At 37.7% G+C, this 23,242-nt stretch overlaps 1 protein-coding gene and 1 long non-coding RNA gene across 3 annotated transcripts in view; one reads left to right on the top strand and one right to left on the bottom strand.

Moving 5' to 3' along the window:
* Window positions 1-8,638, top strand: part of LOC130456332 (uncharacterized) — a 125,133-nt gene extending 116,495 nt beyond the window's left edge. The window contains exon 3 of the long non-coding RNA XR_008915014.1: window positions 8,332-8,638. This is a non-coding gene — a long non-coding RNA (uncharacterized LOC130456332). The remainder of the gene's footprint in view (window positions 1-8,331) is intronic.
* Window positions 1-17,656, bottom strand: part of SUSD6 (sushi domain containing 6) — a 112,850-nt gene extending 95,194 nt beyond the window's left edge. The window contains exon 1 of one of the 2 annotated variants that reach the window (XM_007473114.3): window positions 17,081-17,656. The gene's annotated coding sequence lies outside the window, so the exon portion shown is untranslated. The remainder of the gene's footprint in view (window positions 1-17,080) is intronic. The other variant, XM_001370155.4, reaches the window with a different exon arrangement.
* Window positions 17,657-23,242: the final 5,586 nt, after the last annotated feature.

Genomic DNA, 23,242 nt, shown 5'->3' with positions numbered 1-23,242 from the left:
GAAAAACATTATAACCAAGATTACATTCTTGTTCCTTCTCATTAGCTTACTTCATGAGTTTATTTAACACAATTAACCTCACTACAACTTAGCTTCTCCAATTATAAAATGAGACAGTACCTATCATACCTACTTTTGAGGCTCATAGGAACATAAAAGGAAATCACAGATGGGACATATCTTCAAAAAGTTAAAAACAATAGATAAACATAAGCTACCAATATAATTTCTTCACAAGAAAGGATTCTATTCAGTATAAACCTAAGACAAAACGTCTGTGTTTAGCCTCAGAGGCTTATGCTCTTCATACTGAAAGGAAAAAAAAAACCTAGAATCTACACCCCAGTTGTATTCCTAAACCCTTTCCAAATGAATGGAAAAATAAACAGTCAGCTTTGCTTCCATATCCTTCTGTCATAGGAATGATAGCATTGTGTATGTGTGATTATTCCAAGCTGCCATGTGACAAATTTACCTCTAACCCATCTCCATTTCCCTAGCAAGTTTAGCCTTAGAGAAAATGGCTACAGTGGAATGTTCAATACAGGAACATTGGTCACTGAAAATAAATGTAGGGAAATGGAAAAGGAGGAGTCCACACCCAGATACATCTCACACTTGTACGCTGTACCTTCCAGCTAAGCTGCACTATTATAACAAACAGCAAGAAAACACTTAAAGAGCATGAACATTGTTGAGAAAAGAATGGTCTCATCTCAAGATGAGACACTCCTGTTTAGGGGTAGGATATTAATAGAAATTCATAAGACTGTTAAAATGAAAAATTCTAGTATGAATCTCTAATCTTACCCTCTCACAACACATATTTTTGTCCTTCAAATAACCCCATTGAGAAAGTTTTTTAACATAATCCTCTATTTTGGTTTAATCAGCTTAGCTCTCATATCCTTTAGCTGGAAGCATTACTATATATCAAGGACTTTCATACAAGATCATCTGTCCTTGCCCTACCTTCTCTTTTACAAAGGGTTGCCCATGAACACTGTTTAAATATATGTATTAACATTCTGTAATTTAAATAACCAAGCTTGGTCTTCCTAAAAACTGTGAAAATAATCTCTCTCTCCCTTCTTTTTAGAGGTAGAGGGCTATGGGTATGGAACATTGTATATAATGTTGGATTGAGTTGATGTGTTTGTTAGTTTTGCAGAACTACTTTCCCACCCTCTTTTCATTATGTGTTACAAAAGAAGGCTCTCCAGGAAGGCAAGGAAGAAGGGATAGATATGGTCAGAAATAAAGGTAATATAAACAAAGGGATTAATTTTAAAAATGCATAGATAAAAATATACTTTTGGAGAGTATTCCATAGGTACACACATAGATACACATACACAGGTACACAAACATAGGTACACACGTTTACTCTAATCACAAACACAAACACACAAAGCAGCTGAACTGAATGTCCAAAAATTTATGTTTTTAAGATGGGTAAACTATACTCGATAATGTCAAAATTTTTCTTATTCCCCAGCATATGATGCCAATCCAGTTTAACTCATGCTGCAGTTGATTCATACAGAGAACAATGACAATGAATGTAGTTCCTGTGTATATAATATATGCCTAGAATTATGTCCAAATGCTATATGGAATTCAGAATAAGCATGAGGCAAAGGCATTATACTTAAAAAACAGATAAGATTTACTCATATAAAACAAAGAATGGATACAACTCAGGTAATTAAATATGGTATACATTAAAGACATAATACCAAATGTCAATACTACTGAAATAACAAAATGCCTTTCCCATGACTCCCTAAATATTTGTCAAATGAATGGATATGTTCAAATATCTGCTAATTCACAATATCTATGTTGTTTTCCATCACCCATTATTAACCTCTTCCAGAGTTTATAGTTATATAGTTATGCTAACTGCAACATATCTCTTCTTGCTTCTTTATGCCTGTCCACCCTACACATAGACCTCAAAGACAGACATTCTCTACAAATCCTAATGCTGTAGGACATACCTGATACAGATTGATAAGGTGTTTCATATTCAGAATTGGAACAAAATGAGTTACAAGTACACTATTTAACAGTTAACAAACGAGGTTTACTTAACCATAGCAGTGAATGAATAACCAGAAAGGATACAATATTGATTCAATTGAGCTTCCCTGTTTTTCTGCCTGGTCATGCTGGCACAGAGGTCAAGCCATAAGGAAAGACTCTTTGTGGGCTAACTATTATATACTTAGGCCACTTGTAAGCTACATCTGTGGTCTAAGCCTTAGTCTTCTGAGCCAATCAAGTCTCAAGGATAGTTCCAATACCTTTTAAGGAAAAATAAACTTAACAAATAACAGGTATTGCTCTTAACACACTCACTCACTGGCATTCCTTCCATCCTTCTACATCCAATTCAAATACTTGCTGATATAAGTACCAGAATTTTATACTGCTTTAAATTATTTATCACATTCTAATTTGTATTAAAGAACAGAAATATAATAATTTGTAATATAATTACCTATATGCAAGTCTTAACATTCCAATTAGACTGTAAACTCCTCGAAATTGAGAATGTTATCTTTTTATCTCCCCTATCAACAACCCTACTACACTGCACATAATAAGCACATAGTGCTTAATAAATTATGTTTTTCATTTTGCTTGCTGCTGGTCATGTAGTCCCAAAAGATGATCATTTTGATATTCACAGAAGCACTTCAAATATACGTTTCACATACACATATAAACCCAATTACTGCAATAAGTTTTATAACACCTAAGTCCTATTCTCATGCCATATTTTGGCATGAAGAAAACTCTGAGTTATCAAAGACTTTGTGTATGGGCTCCATGATGGATTGTGTCAGTCAACTAAGGGCCAGAGTAGTTAAGTTCAGAGTTTCATCGCTAGAGAATTGGTCATTAGGTAAAGATTTTTTTTAAACCACAGTAATTCATTAATTGGTCTAAGGGCATTTGGGGTGGTAGTGGAGGTGTCATCTGTTCTGACTCCTCTGAAGTATATTAGCATTAAAAAAATGCTCATTTGTAGAAACAAGCTCTCCTAAGTCTTTCTATGCAGCCTGATATAGATGTCACACTTCAGTGGAAAATATGTTAGATTTGGAATCAGAAGACCTGGGTTTGATCAGAAAACCTCTGCCATTATTACCTGTGTGACTTTATGCAAGTTATTTAACATCTCTGAACCTGGGGTCTTAAGTTGTAAAATTTGAGGGTTGAACCACATAGCCTCCAAAGTCCCTTCTGAATGTACAATCCAAAGACTAGACTACAATCTTTCTAGAGATAAAATTGTGAAGGATGATATTTTATAAGAGGCAGCATGGTGTTGTAGGTATTTGATGGGTCTGAAAGACCCAAGTTGAAATCCTGCCTCAAACATGAATTATCTGTTTGATCATGGGTAAGTTTATTTAACTATTTGAGGCCTCAATTCTTTTGATTGTAAAATGAGGGATTTGGACCGAAGTATTTTTTTGCCCCCTTCTAGTTCTAAATCTGTGATTTTATAATCCAGACAGAATGTAAGAAAAAGAAAGACCATACAAGCACAGATTAAAAACTTGATTTCAGGGAGTAACTGATACATCTTGAGAACTTTAAAAGTCTAAAAAAAGGCTTCTGAAAAACTGGGTGCCTAAAAAAAAAATCATAATGCTCAGAGTTCAGCTCTGTGTTTCTGGTTTGCTGAAGAATTTTTGACAATGCAAATATTTAACTCTAAGATTGCTTCCTCTGTCTCTGTGTCAATCTATACTCAATGAACACTCACTGACTTTACTTTGTAATTAAAGTTTTCACTAAAACTAGCTGTTTCCAGCCCCCAATTTTTTGCCATGAATGATTTCACTATTTTCCCCAGTCACCCAGGCCTAAAACCCCAGTCATAGTGGAAGGAGTACTAGAGTTCAATACTTCCAGTACACCACTCAGACCTTCATTAAGTTATTTTTGACTCTCATTTTTCATCTTTTCTACAAGTCATCAAGTTCTGTTTTTCAATTGTTCCTCTGAATTGTCTCTTGGCTTCTTCTATCCCTTCTTTCCTCTTCACTAACATTACCTTAAATGTGCCAATAATTTGCTGTGTGATCAAGTTAGTTCACATTTCTGGGCTACAGTTTCCTCACCTGCAAAGTGAGGGGCTTTGACTGATATCTATGTCTGATATCTATGTCATTTTACATGTTGAAACCCCATCCTGGGCAGAACGTTAGCTCCATGAGGAATTGGGACTATTTCCTCCATTCTGATAGGAAACCTTTTTAGTCTTTAACTATCAATATTGAAATAATATCCCACATTGAAATCTCTTTACATTAGTCTTATCAAAGGCCATGCCAGTTTTTAAACAGAGGTCATTTCACCCAGAAAAAGGACTCTTCCCTGAAATCATAAGGAATAATGCAGTTAAGTAAAAAGTATCCCCGAGTTCACCTATGACTTGGCTGATTCTTGCAGAGAGTGGTTAAAGAGGGATTGTATGGTTTTGAGAAAATTATTTTCCAGAGTAGGCTGAAAGTTAACTGACATCAGTTCTATCTGATGAAGCAAAATGTTTACTGAACGTTCACCTGAGGTCTCTATAATTTTAGCTTATTGTGGAATTTTGTCTTTTATTAGGAAATACTACAAACTAACTCAAAAATAGCTTGTGTTAAAGAGACAATTTCAAAGTCAGGGGTTATAGACCTCAGAAATCCTTTGAGCCTCAAAACAAAATGTCTATAAAGTATGACTGTAAATTTTAATATATTATAGCTTTAGCTATAATTATTATAACTGACATTAAACCTTTTTTCTAAGTCTAATCTAGCCACTGAAAAATAAATTGTCAATCTCATGCTCAAAAATCTCCCATGACTCCCTAATGTCTTGAGGAAAAAGTTTAAACATGTCAGCCTACTATTCAAGATTTTATGCAAAGCCTGACCAACTTCATCTCCTATTACTTTCCAATAGAAGTGCTCTGCTTCGCAATTTGGAACTATGCCCAAAGGGCACTAAAAGACTGCCTGCCCTTTGATCCAGCCATAGCACTGCTGGGTTTGTACACCAAAGAGATAATAAGGAAAAAGACTTGTACAAGAATATTCATAGCTGCGCTCTTTGTGGTGGCAAAAAATTGGAAAATGCCGGGGAATGGCTGAACAAATTGTGGTATATGTTAGTGATGGAATACTATTGTGCTCAAAGGAATAATAAAGTGGAGGAATTCCATGGAGACTGGAATGACCTCCAGGAATTGATGCAAAGCGAAAGGAGCAGAACCAGGAAAACATTGTAGAGACTGATACACTGTAGTACAATCATACGTAATGGACTTCTCCATTAGTGGCAATGCAGTGTTCCTGAACAACATAGAGGGATCTATGAGAAAGAACACTATCCACATTCAGAGGAAAAACTGTGGGAGTAGAAACACAGAAGAAAAACAACTGCTTGATTACATGGGTCAAGGGGATATGGCTGGAGATGTAGACTCTAAATGAACATCCTAATGAAAACACCAACAACATAGATATAGATTCTGATCAAGGACACATGTAATACCCAATGGAATTGCGTGTCAGCTATGGGAGGGGAGGGGGAAGAGGAGGGAGAAATAGAATATGATTTTTGTAACCAAGGAATAATGTTTGAAATTGACCAAATTTAAAAAATAAAAATAGTTTTATTCCTTCCCATAAACATGACATGGCATGTTCATTCCTAGATATAAACATAGACATAAAGAGATTTATTAAGTACCAACTATATAGATGAAACTGTACTGAGGGAGAGAGAAACCAGGACAAAGAAGTAGGAAAGTAACAATCTAACTATTTGCTGTTGCCAATACCTGGCAAAGGCAATGTCATTGCAAATATTTACATATGCATGAGAAGATAACCAAGTAGAGGGGGCAGCTGGGTGGCTCAGTGGATTGAGAGCCAAGCCCAAAGATGGGAGGTCCTGGGTTCAGATCTGGCCTTACACACTTCCTAGCTGTGTGACCCTGGGCAAGTCATTTGACTCCCATTGCCTAGCCCTTAAAGCTCTTCTGCCTTAGAACCAATACACAGTATTGATTCTAAGGTGGAAGGTAAGGATTTAAAAAAAACCGAGTAGAATAAGACAGGTGAGAAATGAGTGGCAAAGAGAGTAATTCATTCCAAAAGCAGGATGATAAAGCCAATATTTTTTCCAAAATTGGGGCTCAGAAGGTAGGGGTTGTGAAAAAGGGAATTCTCTCCATCCCATCAGTCTTATATAATTCCCAGACATCCAAAATAGGACCATTTTTTTTTCTAAATATTTTTTCATAAAAGAGCATATCAAGATTAGGTAACATCATTAATCTGTCAATATTTAGAGTGGGATTAAAAATAAAACTATTTTCCCCCAGCAGATAGAAGTCCTGATGCTTGGTCTAAAACTTGCTAATTCTTTTCAGATAAAGTCATTTATTCTACTTGCATATCGCAAGATAACAGAGATACCTTGGTACATTTTTCAAGAGTTTTCCCTACCTGGAAATCACTAGCCAAATTTTTAGAATATTATTTCACTAACAGTACCACAAGCAACATCATACAAATCTTTTGCCAATTCTATTATAGATATGTAATCAGGAAAAATGAAAGTGTTAAACTATAACTATGTTTTCCAAAATATGAAATGGGCTTTTGGGGAGTCAAAATCATAGTAACAAAATGTGTTGATTTGCCATTGGGAGGTATTAAAGGAGGACTCAACACCAAGTTCTTACACATATCCTGTGGAGTTCTATTGCTTATTCTTTCACTAAATATTACATGGATTATCGTTGGGTTATATATTTATAATCTCCTAAGGACTATGACTTCTGAAGAGTGCTGCATATTTAGAAAATGAGGATAAGTAAATAAGTATTACAAAACACAGAGCTTGATTTTCTGGCCAGTATTTCACAATAAACAGAATGACCAAGAAAAATAGTGTATAAAACAACCTTCAAGATGAATTTCTACATGGAGGCAGATAAAATATTAAGATGATGTTAGCAGCCAATGTGTAAATCATTAATACTAAAGAAGTATCAATAACATGTCAACTGAAACAATAGTACCTCCTGAATAGAATATATAGTCCTCAGACAAGGGAGTTTTTGTTGAATTTCTACTGGTTGGTCTCTTCTTTTCCCTATTGCCACTTTTCTCCTAGAGTTAGATGTAGAATAGTCTTTGGAAGTCATCTGGTTCCACCTTTTCTTTTTGTTGTTGTTTGGTCTACCTGACTCTTTGTGACTCCAAGCACCATTTCATGCCAGGCCCTTCTATCCTCCACTAAGTCTTGAAGTCTGTCCAAGTTCATGTTTGCTGTTTCCATGACACTATTTATCCATCTCAATCTCTGCTGTCCCCATTTTCTTTTGCCTTCAATCTTTCCTAACATCAGAGTCTTTTCCAATGAGTCCCATCTTCTCATTAGTTGGCCAAAGTATTTAAACTTCAGCATTAGTATACCTTCCAGAAAACAGTCTGAATTAATTACTTTATGTATTGTCTGATTTGATCTCTTTGCTGTCTAAAGGACTCTCAAAAGTCTTCTCTAGCACCACAATTCAAAAGCATAGATTCTGGACACTCAGCTTGTTTATAGTCCAACTTTCACAGATATACATTGCTACTGGAAAAAAACATAGTTTCGACTATATGCATCATTGTCAGCAAAGTGATATCTCTACTTTTTTAGTATGCTCCAGTAGGACCACAGCTCTTCTTCTAAGGAGCAAGGGTCATTTAATTCTTCATTTTATAGATTAGCAAACTAAGGCTTGGTGAAGGACAGTGACTTAACCAAGGTCACGTAATTATTTAGAATCACTGTCAGAATTTAAATGTAGTTCCTCTGACTTCAAATTCAGAGCTCTTTGCACTATACCACATTGCCTCTCTTTTAATCAAGAACTCTCAATTTGTTAGATTTGTAGCCAGAGGACCTGGGTTCAAATCCAGCCTTTGCCATTTACTACCTGTGTCACCTTGGGCAATTTATTTAACTTATCTGGACCTCTTTTCTCCTTGACTAAATGAGAGTATATTAAAATAGATGGTCTAATTGTAAACCTATGATATTAAGAGCTTATGTTCCTGAGTCTAGTTAGAGATACACATAAAGTTCCCTCTTTAATTTTTCTATCAGCAACTATATTTTCCAGAGTATAAAATAAGCATTTGAAATCCACAATTATAATAACTGAATTAATAAGCATTCAGTTCCTCTGAATTGAAATGTTTCCCCTCCACAAATTCTCCATAAAATCTTCCATAAACTTCTCATGATTAAATTTCACAGGTACATGCCACAGATAGCAGAGGGCAACAGATTAAGGATGGAAGTGAAACTCATATGAAAAACACTCAAATCATGTACCATAGGAACCTTAGCTCAGAAGGATCATATCTGAAGAGGAAGAAGGAAGAAAATGACAACAGACAGACAGAACTCACTGACTCACTCAACCTAATCACAAAGAAACACTTCAGAGTTATTTCCTGAATTCTTAGGCTTTGATTATGGCTTAATTTTGTTCTGAGAAGAACACGAACTCTTTCTTTTTTGAAAGTCACATGTTCCAACAGTAAAATTCCTATGGAGGCAATGTGTTCTAATGGATTAAGAATCATAAAGACTTCTATCACTAGGTATGTGACCATGAAACAAAAACTTGTAAGCACCTACTAAGTACTACTGATTATACCTGTTAATAAGCACTGGAGGAATTTGGGGGATTTGAAGGCTAAAAAAAATTCTGGGCCTATGATTTAATCAGTGTAGGGAATTCCCTTCACCAAAGCATAGTCAATCAAGACACAAGCATTTATTAAGCATGTACTCTGTGCCAGGTCCTGTGCTAAGTGCTAGGGATACACTGTAAGGGAAATAGTCCCTTCCCACATAATGAGGTGAGGACCTCACATAGCAATGGAGGAAAATATGTAAAAAAAAAAATTTCCCCAGGCAATGAATTATTTGCAATTCATTCTGTTGCAAAACAAACCAGGTTCAAGGTTCCCAGTAGCCAAAGTCCTTGAAGCTTGGTTTCTCACAGTTACTATATTATTTGGAAGGAGTGGGGAGACACTGAGATGATAAGGATATTCATTCTCTAGTCAAACTTCCTAAATCAGGTGACTTATACAGAATTTACATACAAACAAAAAATTTTACACATAAACATGTAAAACAAGATATATACAGGGTAAATTGGAGGAAATCTCAGAGGTAAGGCAGTAACATTGAAGGAGATCATAAAAGGCCTCTTAAAGAAAGTGGAGTTTAAGCTGAGATCTGAAGGAAAACTGGAGAAGCCAGGAAGAGAATGGAGATTCCAGACATGGAAGATAGCCAAAGACAAAGTGGAGTGTTCAAGGAATAGCAAGAAAGCCAGTGTCACTGACTGAAAGTATGTGAAGAGGAGTAAAATATGAGAAGACTAAAAAGGTAAGAGAGAACATGTTATGAAGGACTTTAAAAGTCAATATCCACAACCCTATTTAACTTACAGTTTTGGAGAGTTACTTGGATCATTGAGAGATTAGGTGATTTACTTATTTGTGCCACAGCTAATATGTTTCAAAAGTAGAACTTAGAACCCAAGTCTTTCAGTCTCCAAGCTCTATCCACTATTATAGTGCTTCCTCTCTTTAAGGGAGATACTAAGATTAAGTGAAATATGTTCCTTGCTATCACAAAGCTCATGACCTATAGAAGTAATTTATCTTTGTTAAAATGAGAACACTGTTAAGACTATGTGATTCCTGAGGTCACTTGCTATGCTAATATTCTATTATTCTATATAATCCAGCAAATGTCAAGGCTCCATTAGAAATAATTTGTCCTCTTCTTCTATCTTACTAAATTTGGAAGAAAAAGCAGGAAAAAAATCTACAGACATATTAATGAATTGCAACTTCCTTGTATACTTGTGGTATACAAGTATACCTTGTATACTTAGACTATGAGACATAGCACATGGTTTACTAAATCTTTTCAACATAAAAATGAGAGGATTGGACAACATGCTTTCTAAGGACCTTTCCAGCTCCCAAATACTATGATTTGATGATTCTTCGTCAGACTGTCTCACCTCCCAAACAGGAAGCTACAAAGTAATTTAGAAATGAGGATTAATCTTCCTTCTCTCTCAGATAACACAAACCATACAACACAAAAGGATTTCCTGTAAGAACTGCCTGGAATAGGCTGCAGGTAATAAAACATAAAAAGCAGTTTCATGTTCTCAGCCTAATTTGCTCAGTTAAGGTAAAATACTATATTTTATTATTAGAACTATTAAATGTACCACATAATACATACTCTAGGAAAGGCAAGTACTAGTACTACTTGTGGATATGGATTCAAATTACATCTAAAGAAAATAAGGATAAATAGTGAAAAGAGACTCACTGCTGTGCTACAATTTAGAATAGAATGTTAAGAGCTGGAAAGTACTTTAGAGAACATTTAAGTTAAACCCCTTATATTTTATAGATGAAGAAAATGAGGTCCATAGAAGTTTACTAATTCACTCAAAGTCATCATAATCAATTTGGTGGTGGATTGAGAAAGAATTTAGGCTTCCTGATTCCCAAATGGGTGCAAATCTCTCAAAGATAGAGCCATCACAGGAAATAACACCTATAGCATTATATCATGTTACCTTCCAACTAGCTGTATTTTTAATACGTGATATTATGTTATGATAACCATAGTCACTTTTTTCTAAGGATTTCCAAGGGCACAAATTAACATTTCCAATTCAACAGTTGGAGTTCTGACTTAATCCCTCATTTTTAGTTACATCTGGTAGCAGAATCCTCTAATATAACTGAGTACAAAATATAGCTACTGAGTTTTTCACAAGGAAAATTCTTCAAAAGACAGCAAAGCTTAATTTACCTTCCTGAACATAGGAGGTTTTCTATTTGCAAGTCTTTAGCTTATGCTAAACGTTTTCTTATGAATGTCAATGTATATGTATCATATTTGAATTTTTGTGCTAAATATTTAATTTTTAAAACTAGGGAAAAGTGCTCAAATTTAGGTATAGTAACGACAAGGTATGTGGAATTGTGACCATATTGAGCATACCATATTGAGAGTAAGGAGGCAGATATAGGTACTTCTACCTGCCACCAGAGTCTGATTTGGTAAACTCATTACACCTTTCACAGACTTATTTGCCGCTCCTCTAAAAGGAAAGGGCAGGCTTAAATAAAGATAATAACAGCTGACAGTCCATTTCCGATATTCTAAATTTAGTCATTGTTCTCTTTTGAATAGGGTTTCAACCTCTAACCTGAGGTTATTTGCATACACACTACACCACAAATTTCTATATGGCTATACAAACATTTTGCTATCCATGACTGAGTTTAGTGTTATTTTTATTCCCAAATATAGTCTTCTTTCAACCAAGCTGGTAGAAGGTTCTGTTACAAATACTTATTAAACAGTTGCTTCACACTCATCATTCTATTTACCTCTCTATAGTAACATTTACAGTTCTCTTCATACAATAATTCTGTGAAGTCAGTAGTTATTATCCTCATTTTACAAATAAGAAAACTGGCTAGCAAGGCTCAGGATCTTGCCTATGGCCATGAAACTTAGGAAGGGTCCAAACTGGGATTTGAACTCCAATTCCCAAGCTCTTTCTATTACATCTCAGTTTCCTAGACATGGAGCATATATGTGCCAAGTAACCCTACTTACCACAGCAAAGTTTAAATGTAGTTTACAAACATATATTTTTAATCTTCCTTCAAACTGTCAGGCTCAATTTTCACATATTTTAATGTAATTGGCAAAGCCACCGTCTTTGCTTTTTCTGCCACTGAGATGAAATGGAAACAATCCAAATCGAAAAGGGAAAAGTAACATAAGCAGTCCCTTGTATTTTTAGAAATTTTTCTTTTACTGAGGCTGACCCAAACAAAAATCTTTGACACAGAGAGGTAATTAACACAAAAGAAAACCTCACGTTCTGACTTCTTTGTAGAAGGTAAGTCAGTGCTGGGTGGGCAGGTTTAGGAAAGACGCTAGTTTGGCAATGATAAAAATTCCCTCTATTTAAAAATAGATAGCAAGAACAAGCTCTGGATCAGTTTTTTTGATCTAAGGTTTTATGTCCAGTCCTCGTGAAGTGGACAGGGAAAGAAATTCTGACTCATTTTTGTGCCACGGCAGATCTTTTTGGTAGGTGGTACCAATAGGCATTTCTGCTGACTGCAAACATATGGAAACCCTATTAGTTTTCCTAATAGTTGCTGATTACCCAACCCCCCATTATCAAATAACAAAGTTTTGCCCAAAATATATAATAAAAGGAGAGTTCAAGGGTCCATTGCTATAGGATTTTAGTATCTAACAACACAGCATATATTCAGAAACTACACCAGTTTCTGTTTGAGAAAATTTAGTTCAGTTTAGTTTCTTGAGTGCAGAAAGAGTTCTTGGCTGGCTACTGTCAGATACTTTCATGATAGTTTTTGTATTCTTTGAGGGATGAGAGCCAGGCTATAACACAACATAATATAGTAGGTAACCTCCAAATATCTGATCTGAGAAATCTGTTTCGGTTCTAGAAGTACTTGCAGTACTTCATTAAATTTGAAATATATCCTTCTCTCACTGTAGCTGCTTGCAGCCTTGTACTCAATATGAAATTTATTGAAGAGATTCAAAGTTTAGCTCTGATGGCGGAAGTACAAATTAAATGGCTTGGTGGTTTTAAGACAACCAGGGAGGGGGAGAGGTTCTTCAATGAGGACTACTAGGAAAACTATAGATTTCTATCTCTTGGGAAGAGAAGGCTGAGAAGACATTTCCAGTTCTCCACCACACAGTAGAAAGGTAAACAAAAGAAAATGACAATTGGAGATATGTGGTGATACCAAGCTTCTGAAACCCCAAGATTTTCAGATGATACTGTTTTCTTTGACTTCTCAAACTTTTCAAATTAAAACTAAAATAACCAAAAGGGTTTCAGAGCTTTATACACCCCCACACACATACACACACACATGCTATGCACACATATTCTGGATGACTCAGAAACAATGGATCACTAGGTTGAATCAAGGCCAGAGTTACAGTGATGAGAACCTTGGTTTCTGGAAGCAAAAGCTTTGGAATCTATATGAAATAGACTGGTGGGTCACAAGTCACAACTTTCCACAACCCCAATGCAGTACAGCAAATGGTCAAGGAGCAGTCCTATCCTTATTCTCAATTTGATGCTACAGTTACCTCCAAGATCTGTGCTCAGTTGGTGTGGGATGAACTGGCTAGTCACCATCCCATAGGAGAACATGAGATGTTAGAAGAAAGAAGAGATTTCTAGCTATTATGTATGCATCTGCCTCCATTCTTACTATGAATAAACTTTTGTTCCTATAACTAGCACTAAAATGTGTAGATCACACAGATGTTGACAAGGCTTTCTTTCCATAACCATAAGCTTCCAGTTACCTATTTCCTAGTGATCAAACACCATATGACTTTTTTTTTTGTTCAAATGGGTCTAGATCTGTAATGCTCTAAGTGTAAGGAATCCTCATTATGGAAAGCATCTATTAATTCAGATGAGCAATTCTTCTAAAATTCAGTCTTACAGAATTGCCTGGTAATACTAAGAGAAAATAACTTGCCCACAAGTAAAGTCAGGATATATGTGCGTATGTGTGTGGAACATCTTCCTAATTCCAAGGCACTATATTCCTTTTTCTCTTTGTTTGTAATTATACTATATTATTCTATAAGAAATTACTAAAATTATAGCTATACCAGGAAAAGGAAAGATATTCTGATAATAATATTACCAATATTAATTAAAATATTTTCTCCAAAAATAATAGTAACCTCCAAATCTGATTACAAGTCTAGGGCTAATGAGAAACTGCAGTAAACCACATGCAAATAAACTAAGAAAAATTATTTCATATTAAAATTATGCAACATTGAACACTAGTGGACCTGCTGATATTTAAGATTACAAGTGAGGTATGACTACCCAGCTGGCTGTTACTCAGTGAATTCTCCTGCATTTGTGGGAGAATTGGAAAGGAAGAAGAACCATCCTTTTCCTGGTCTCTTTCATTGCCTCAAGTGGTTTTGCTTTGGAGACTACCTCCTTTTTCTTCTAATTCTCTTCCAATTCCTCATTCACTAGAATGAGGAAGCTTATGGGGAACTATTTAAAAAAAGAAGAAGTTCTTCTCAGGGTTGAAGGAAAATAGGCATAAAAGGGGAGAAAGTTTTTTCCTTTGGGCAGGGTATAGGTGAGTGACAGGCAGAACAATAATCTGTGTCTATAACCAGATAGGATTATTCTTTATTCTTATAGCCCCTGAATGAAATTCTTTCCTAGAAATATCACCCTGAACTCCAGAAAAATAGCTCTGCATCAAAAGAAGCCTTAAAAACTGCTATAATAGGGGAGGTATCTCTGCCAGAAAATGTACCATGACCTAAGAAGACCAGGAAGAAAGCACTAAAGCTGGGTCAACTTGTATGCTGCAACATTTTCATCTATCTTTCCTCCTCAATATGAACTATTTCTTCATTACTGCTCTTTCTCTCTACTCATCACCACCCTTCAAGGGAGAGGGTTGGGGGTGAGGGACAACACAGTTTAAAAAAAAAAAAACCTCCTGCCTGGAGGCATTGAGAAGCCAAGGCCAAGAACCAGATGGCATTAGAATTGAAATATGGAAGGGAAAAGAGAATTCTGCCCTATTAGATGATTTTGCTCACTATAAAAACTTATAAAATGGATACATTTTTAAAAAATTAAATTATTTGTTTGTATGAGCCATTTCCAAAGTGTTTGCAGAACTGTCTGTCCATTTGGTCCAGTTGCTGCAGCAAAATAAGTCTCATTTGGCATAACTAATGTGATTTAGTAAATGAACACTTATACAGGAAAGTAATTCAGATAAACTAATCCATAGATCTATCATAAAGAGGTATGAAGAAAACAGAAAAGCCAATGAATGACGAAGCTCAAATATGTGGTCAGAAATGCTACTAAAAGGCTAAAAATTGGAGCTATAGGGTAATTTTGCCAATGAGGAAATAGTTTGGAAACAGAACCCCAATCTATTAAACCCCAATTATTAAAACAAGCATTTATTAAATATTTATTGGTGGGCTGGGCACTGAGATACAAAGATGGAATTAAACTAATTCCCCACCATCAAGAGGCTTATATTGTATCTGGAAGATAAAATACATAGTATACAAACTGAAATATACTAAAGATATACAAGGTGATGGAAGAGGAAGAATTAGCAGTTACATGGTGAGGAGAGGGAAATCTAAAAAAAGCTTCATGTTAACCTAAAGCCTCTTATTTTACTTGAGGGATAAACATAATTCTCCATTTCTGTAATGCTTCAATAAAGTCAGAGATCCAGGACTTCATCTGAAATTGTCTCACCCAGACCCTGGCCCGTTGTGTAATCTGGGAAGGGAATTTCTAGAACAAGTAGAAGGGCATCTATACATTATATATTAAAAGCATCTCTCTATACACATATATAGGTTGTCACAAAAGTCTTAGGATAGTTTAAGACCTTTTGGAACATTCTATGTGGGCAGTTTTTAATCCAACAGGAGAAGGGAAAACAGAAGAACAATTATTAAATATAGAAAGTCATTGCTCAGTAGAAAATGAGAAGCCTTTCCTATCAGCAATGACTCTTAAGCTTAGTTGTAGCAAGACTTTTATGGGGAAAAACGCACTAATTTTCTCAAAAGGGGCTTCAACGTAGCTACCCTGAAACGCAGGCATTCTATTAACCTAGTCCTAGGCGTCTAATTCCACAACATATTTCTACTTGGTATTCCTCTATTCACAGGTTTGTTTGTTTTAAGTCGGTCTCTGACACTGCCCAGCCACTCTGCCAAGGGCAGTCTAACTGTATCCATTCCTATCTAGTTAGAACTGCTATAACCTAATATTGTTGGGGGGGGGTTTCCTCTTGAGTCTCAAAAAACAGGAAGTGGTTTCATCAAGCCTCTTACCAAGATAATAAAAAAGTTTTCAAGACTAAAACATAAGTGAGATATTGACAGTTTCCTCCTATCATTACAAGGTTTCCTCAGGAAATCCTCTGTACAATTAAACCAAACTGTTTGCAAGGACAGACTAAAACTGAAGTAGGATCGAAAACTTATTAATCAAGTCAAAACAGGGGGATAGAGGGGGGTGGGAATGAGACGGAAAGGCTTCTCTCCTTCTTACATAAGAGGCAAGAAAAAACTTTCGTTTTCCCGTGTCTAATTTGGAAGAAGCTGGGAAGTCCGAGTTTCTTAAATGTTGGTTCAAACTCCAGATTCTATTAGATGGAGAGATCCTTGAGGGCTGGGGCTGGTTTTTGCCTTTCTCTGTATTCCTAGAATAGTAAAGCTCGAGTCTGGCACCCAGTAGGCGCTTAATAAATGCTTGCGGATGACTTTAGAAGAGTCTCTCTGTCCTTCTCTCCTCCCTCTGGAGCTCTGCACCTCTGAGTTTTGTTTTTGCATCGCTCCAGCAAAGGTGCACAGTCCCTTGGCCCCCAGGTCTTGCGCACCTCGTGTGTGCGTGTGTATGACATTTTATCCTGTACGCCCCTTCCTCCGATGCCCAGCTCTCGTGCTACGCAGCAGGCTCCCCCCATTCTGCGGGCACCTCACCCACTTGTCAGTTTTGAGGACCCCGGCTCTGTGTTGCATCTCCACCCCCAACCCCCCAATCCCACCCTGTGACACCTGAGACGGAGCCAGAAGAGATGGGAACCAATTTCTCCGACCCACCTGCCTCTTTCTCCCGGGGGGAAAGTGCGCCCGGTCCCCCCACCCCACCCCCGGGACAGGCCTCCTCCCGTCGCACAGGACCCGGCACTGGACGCGACCCAGTGACACACGGGTTGGAGAAGGAGGAGACCACCTTCGTCGCCACTGGCAGCTCCCAGGATGTTTAAGGAACACAAAGCCTCCCCTCCGCCCCCCAGTTCCCCGTCATCTCGGGTTTCTTTTCCCGGCAGTGACAACTCACCCAGGAGCTCCGGGGCAAAGAGCAGGCGCGGCGCCCTCCGGCCAGACGTCGGCTGGCCCAGGCTGCCTGCCAGCCCGCCGGTCCGCCCGCCGCCACCTCCGCGGGCCCCGCTGCCCAGTCTCAGCCGCCAGGCCCCGCGTGTCCTTGTCGGTCCGTCTCGCGCAGGCAAAAGCTGCGGGGAGGAGGGGGAGGGGCGGGAGCGCGAGGGGGAGGGGAAGGGGGAGGGGAGCCTGTCGCTGGGCTCAGAGAAAGGAAGGCGGCGGAGGTGGCCGCGTCACTGCCCCAGCTGAGCAGTACTGGGCTGGGGGGCGGGGAAGAGCCTTTCGCAAGAAAAGCCGGGAGGGCGGGGTCGGGAGCTGAGGTGGAGGAGGGGCCTGAGGGCGGGAGGGGGGGGCGAGGGAGGGAGTCGGGAAGCAAAAGTAGGAAGGCGGAGGATGGAGGGGGTGGGGAGCCAAAGGGGACGTAACAACTGCAGAACGTTTGGGCTCCGGAGCCCAACCAGCGCGAGATTCCAGCTCCAGCTCTAGCTCCAGCTCCAGCTCCGCTGCCGCCTTCACGCACGCGCTGCTTAAAGGCGCATACGCTGTCAGAAGGAGGAGGGGCTTCGGGACTCTAGCCTGTGGCGTATGTCTTTATTGCGACAGTCTTTGATTTGTACAATAAACTTCACAAATATTTGGGTCTTAAAAAAAACCCTGTAATATGCAGTATATTTCCTCTTTTAAAAATAAAACGTTTACTTTCTCTCTTAAAATCAATATTAAATATCCATTCTACGGCGGAAGATCGGAAAAGGCTATGCAATTGGGGTTAAGAGACTTGCCCAGGGTCACACAGCCAGGAAGTGTCTGAGGCCACATTCGAATCCTAGACTTCCTGTCTCTAGGCCTGTCTCTCAATCTGCTGAGCCACCTAGCTGCTTCTGGAGTCCTGCCCCTGCCCTATATCCTTTTGTTGTGATCACTTCTTTTACTTGGCACTTAGTTCGCGAGATTGGGACATTTTAAATTCTTCTGCATGAAGCCGTGCTTTTATTACTTTGGATGAATATTAAGTTTTGCATTGCATTTGACACCTTTGACAAGCATTCTATTTTCCCAAATATATCCTTAATTATAATAAGTAGAATGTATAGTTTCTGTAGAATCTAGTCTCCCAACCCTGCTATCCTTACATAGATGATAGATATAAAGATTTACAAAGTGCTTCACAAGTATCTCATTTTATCCTCACAAAATCCCAGGGAAGTAGGTGCTATTATTATCCCCATTTTACAGATAAGGAAGCTGAGTCAAATAGTTAAATGACACCCAGGACATTCAGATAGTAAGTCTCTAAGGGGAATTTGAACTAGTAATGTGGGCTACTAGATCCAGCAATTCTATCCATGGAGCTACCCGATTTTAGTTTTGATTATAGATAATACATTTCCTATAGATTTTAAATCAGATTAATTTCCTTGCTTTTGAACTGTCTTTATCTCAATCTCATGGATAAGTTTTGCATCTTTCTTGATATGTATCATAGTACAAGATTATGTTGGAATATTACATTTCTATTTGGGCATAATTCCAGAACAATTCTACTCGGTGTATCAGCATATTTATTACCATTCATTATTCCCTCAATGTAGTCAAGACTTCAAAGAAGTAAAAAAAGTACAAAGTATTTTTGGAGTTGATGGATATTTTCATTTTGATGAAGATCCCTGGATCTTACAGGTTCCCTTGGATTTCTGATAATAGTTTTTAATGCCTTAAATGAAAAGCAGGTTTCACCAATAAAATTTATTTACTATCTTCTCACTGTTCTTCCAACTTTTAGAAGCCTATAATACACTGTAGAGAAAATAATCAACAAGTCTTCCTCCTACCCAAATCTCTGGAAATATTTGCTTGTTTTTTGAAGATTCATTAGGATATTTTGGAGTAATACTTTGACAGCTTTTGTTGTTTCTTATTTTTGGCCATAATTAACTTTGAAACTTTGGTTTAACTAATGCTGTTTGGTTATGGGCTTGAATGATTCATGAAATGCTATCTTCCCTCCCACCAACAATCACCATATTATCTGAGTCACAGAAATGTGATCTTTCAGAGGCATGACTTTTGCATATTTATTTAGAGTAAGAACCATTTTTTAAAAACATAGAATTAAAATTCAACAAAAGAGGGCAATGAAATACCTATGTATGAAATGAAATCTAGAACTTAACTGAGAGAAAACTAAGGAAAAGTGAGGAAACCAACTGGATTGCTCTGGTCAAGGTCAGCTATTCTGAATCAGTCTATTGTCAGAAGGAACATCAATAACACCACGACTAGTACTGCCACAAAATGAAATCATTTCAAAATTATTTCATGTACAAAGCAATTTGCATATCCTATATCTTCCAAACTGGAACAGCCTTGCTTCCTTAATCATCACATCCCTCAGTTGCAGAGAATTAAACCTACAGACTTGTGGCAGCCTAGTGGCTCAGTGGATGGAGAGCCAGGCCTGGAGATGGGGGGGTCCTGGGTTCAAATTTGACTTCAGACAGACACTTCCTAGTTATGTGACCCCAAGCAAGTCATTTAAAACTACTTGCCTAGCCCTTAGTACTCTATTGTCTTGGAACTGAGACTTAGTATTGATTCCAAGACAGAAGATAAAAACAAAACAAAACTACAGGCTTATTTCTCAGAAACTATTACTTAATGTTTGTAACAATACTTTTTTATTTTATGAAGTATTTGACAATGTTATTTACAAGTCAAGTCAATTTGTTCAAAAAGATCTTAAGTGCTTCCAAGTTGCAAAGTAGATGCAGCTTGAAATAAAGGCAGTATATTTCTAGATTTAAAGTTTAGATAAGGAAAAAGATGTACATGGGGTTAATAATTCAGATTTATATATGTAATCTTGTTCTGACCGAAGTTGATAGAGAAGAAGGACATATCCAAGCATGTGGCTATGTACTTTGAAGGAGACATGAATCCAGTCGGTGGGAGAGAATGCTGATATGTTGCTTCATATCTATGAGAGGGCAGAGTTGGTGCCATAACTTTTTGGGGAGAGCTGTGTTTCAACACAAACATTCTTTGGGAGAGACACATGGAAATATTCAGGAAATTGCGGGCATGTTGACAAACAAGATTTCTATCTGTTCAACACTAACTTTTTTTTTTCCCCAGTGACCCGGTATAGCCATAAATCATGGGCATCACAGTCTCCAAAGAATCAAATTAACAGATGATCTAAAGAACAGGGATCAGTCTATGGTGAGCATAAATAAGTATTACAATCAATTACCATCAATGGCTGGCCCAAAGGACATGGCATAAAAGATATCATCTTAGGAGAAGTATGACCAGAGAAAGAAGTAGGTTGGTTACTTAGTGAGATGGAGGGATACCAGGTATCAGTCAAGCCTTCTACTGGTATACACTTGTAGTAGAAGGTCTTTAGCGAATTGATTTGATCCTTTGTAGAGAGTTTATAGGAGAAGGACAATAGTTGCTCAGGATGAGAAAATTTGGATGGATCAGAATTTGCATGGAATCACAAATCTATTTGATATATCAACATGTTGAAATAATGAAGTAGCTAAATAATTTTGGGCAAAATGCAAATATTGCTATCATTTAAAACAATAGATCAAGAATAATAACTTGTACTTCCAGAGAACTTTATACATATATATGTATGTGTGTGTATACATATACACACACAATTTTTTTTAACCCTTACCTTCCATCTTAGAATCAATACTGTATATTGGTTCCAAGGCAGATTGATAAGGGCTAGGCAATGGGAGTTAAATATCTTGCTTAGGGTCACACAGCTAAAAGTGCCTGAGGTCAAATTTGAACCCAGGTCCTATCTCTTGGCTTGGATCTCAACCCACTGAGTCACCCAAGTTGCACCAGTACTTTATGGGTTTTTTTTATTTTAACCCTTACTTTCTGCCTTAGAATCAATACTACATATTGGTTCTAAGACAGAAGAGTGGTAAGGGCTAGGCAATGGGGGTTAAGTGACTTACCTAGGGTCACACAGCTAGGAAGTATCTTAGGCCAAATTTGAACCTAGGACCTCCCTTCTCTAGGTCTGCCTCTCAATCCACTGAGTTAGCTGCCCAGGAGCACTTTATACTTTCAAAACACCCCCCATTTATATAGTCCCTTAAGGGTTACAAATAGCATTTTTTCACCACAATCTTGTGAGGAGGTCAACTCCTCATATTCTCCCCATTTTCCAGATGAATAAACTGAGGTGAATAGAGGTGAAATATCTTAATTTAATATGCATTATGTCACTTAATCCTCATAACAATACTCTGAAAGAAATGACACCAATACCCCCATTTTCTAGATAAAGAAACTTCAGTTAGGGAAAAAATTAAGTGATTTTCCCATGATTGCCCAACAAGCAACTACTTTTTTTTCTATAAAGCCCACTCATAGTGGCCTTTTGGGTCAGGAAGAGAGAGAAGGAACTGGTAGCTTTTTAGCTTCAGGAGTAAGAATCCCATAGGAAAGAATGAGCAGATTAGGTTGGTCAGGGATAGGATCTCTTCCAGCTTGAAGTTCCATCCCCTGCATGGATTGCCTTTTGGCCATCTGTCCCTTGGCTCAGTATCCAGGATGTTCCTTCAGGTAAAAGACAACAAGGCCCTGGTGAACCAATAAGTATAAGGTCTGGCTGCACAGATAGTGCCAATGAGTAAGTATTCTAGAATCTTGTATGACTTGGGGCCCTCAGGTCAGGAACTGTGGATTCATTGGATACCTACAGTTTAATTAGGAGACTTAAAGATTTATAGAATCTAGACATCCTTCTCAGTCAATGGTGTATATAATCTTTATATCCTAACACAGGGACTTGCCTCTAGTAGGCACTAATTAAACGTTTGTTGATTTGTGAGCATTCATTAGGAGGATGTTGTTTTTCTTTAGTGTTCTTCATGTATCATTAACAGAGTTCTTCGCAATTGTTTTGATGAATCATTCTTCACAATAACCTTGGTGAGGTGAATGAGTAGTTTGAGTGTAGGGTAGGGAGGTTGCCAGAGATATTTACTGAAATAAGTGCCTACTATGTGACGGGGCGTATGCTAAGTGCTTATACTCATTTCATCCGCACAACAACTCTGGTGGTAGGTGCCATTACTGCTTCTGAAGCAGGCAAAAGCTTGTCTTTTTTTTTTTTTTTAAACATCTGTATAGTGCTTATTCTTTGCCAGGCACTGTGCTTAGTGCTTTATGATTATCTTATTCGGACCTCATACCAACCCTGAGAGGGAGGTGCTATTATTATCTGCATTTTGCAGTTAAGGGACCTGAGGCAAATAGAGATTAAGTGACTTGCTCAGGGTTATACAGCTAGTAAGTATATGAGGCTGAATTTGAAGCCAGGTCTTCCTGACTCCAGTGTAGGACCTCTTTCTATTACTTTTTTTTCCCTTTTTAGAAAAAAAAAACTTACCTTATGTTTTAGAATTGATACTGAGGATCAGTTCCAAGGCAAAAGGTGTATAAGGGCTAGGCAATTGAGTTTAAGTAACTTGCCCAGGGTCATACAGCTAAGAAGTATCTGAGGTCAAATTTGAACCTAGGACCTCCCATCTCTAAACCTAGTTCTCTATCCACTGAGCCATCTAGCTACCACTATAATTACATTTCAATCAGAGTGAAGATTCTGCTTCCTTTTCTCCATCTTTTTTTCTTCTTTCATTTTGAAGCCTGAGCTTTTAGACTCAGAGAAAGGAAGATGACTCCTTCTAGCTGATGCTATGAAAGCCAGAAAGCTTTTCTCAATTATTTCAGAAGATACTCTCCACCTCGCCTCCCAATCCCACCTTTCTCCTCCCCCATCAATCAAACAACCAAACAATAAGCATTTGTTACACTCTTTCTCTATGCATTGTATGAAGTGCTGAAATAGAAATGGGGGAAAAAAAGTAGCTCAGTGGTTAGAGTGCTGGATGTGGAATCAAGAAGACCTGCATCAGACATTTACTAGCTATGTGACTGTCACTTAAGTGACACTTAACCTCTGTCTCAGTTTCTTCAACTGTAAAAAGGGAATAATAACACTTGTGAAGATCAAATGAGATATTTGTGAAGTACTTAAAAGTACAATATCTGTCACACAATAGGCACTTCATAAATGGCCCCC

The sequence above is a fragment of the Monodelphis domestica genome, chromosome 1 (genome assembly GCF_027887165.1).
Source record: "Monodelphis domestica isolate mMonDom1 chromosome 1, mMonDom1.pri, whole genome shotgun sequence".
Classification (NCBI taxonomy): domain Eukaryota; kingdom Metazoa; phylum Chordata; class Mammalia; order Didelphimorphia; family Didelphidae; genus Monodelphis; species Monodelphis domestica.
This window is presented reverse-complemented; position numbering and strand designations above follow the sequence as displayed.